Source organism: Palaemon carinicauda, unplaced genomic scaffold (assembly GCF_036898095.1).
Source record: "Palaemon carinicauda isolate YSFRI2023 unplaced genomic scaffold, ASM3689809v2 scaffold179, whole genome shotgun sequence".
Taxonomy (NCBI): Eukaryota; Metazoa; Arthropoda; class Malacostraca; order Decapoda; family Palaemonidae; genus Palaemon; species Palaemon carinicauda.
In genome coordinates this window covers 215,001-215,583 of record NW_027169358.1, presented here as the reverse complement: position 1 = coordinate 215,583, position 583 = coordinate 215,001, and positions in this window count along the sequence as shown.

Genomic DNA, 583 nt, shown 5'->3' with positions numbered 1-583 from the left:
ATTGATATTAATTTTATTATTATTATTATAATTTTTATTATTATTATTATTATTATTATTAATATAAATATAAATATTCATAATCTTGTTATTATTAGTATTAAATAATATTTATAGTATTATTATTATTATTATTATTATTATTATTATTAACATTAGTGATAATAATAATATTATTAATATTATTAACGTTATTATCATTATTAATATTAATATTATTATTTTCATTATTGATATTATTAATATTATTTTTTTTAATGTTAATCATATTATTGTTATTAATATTAAATTTAATATCAATATTACTACTACTACTACTACTAATAATAATAATAATAATAATAATAATAATGATAATAATATTAATAAGAATAATAATTATAATATTGATAAGAATATTGATATTATTGTTAATATTTATATTGATATTAATATTGATAATATTGATAATAATAATATTAATAATATAATTTATATCAACATTAATATTAATATTGATAATAAAATAATATTCATAATATAAATAATAAAAATAATAATGATAGTAATAATAATGATATTATAATTATCATTATTATTATTA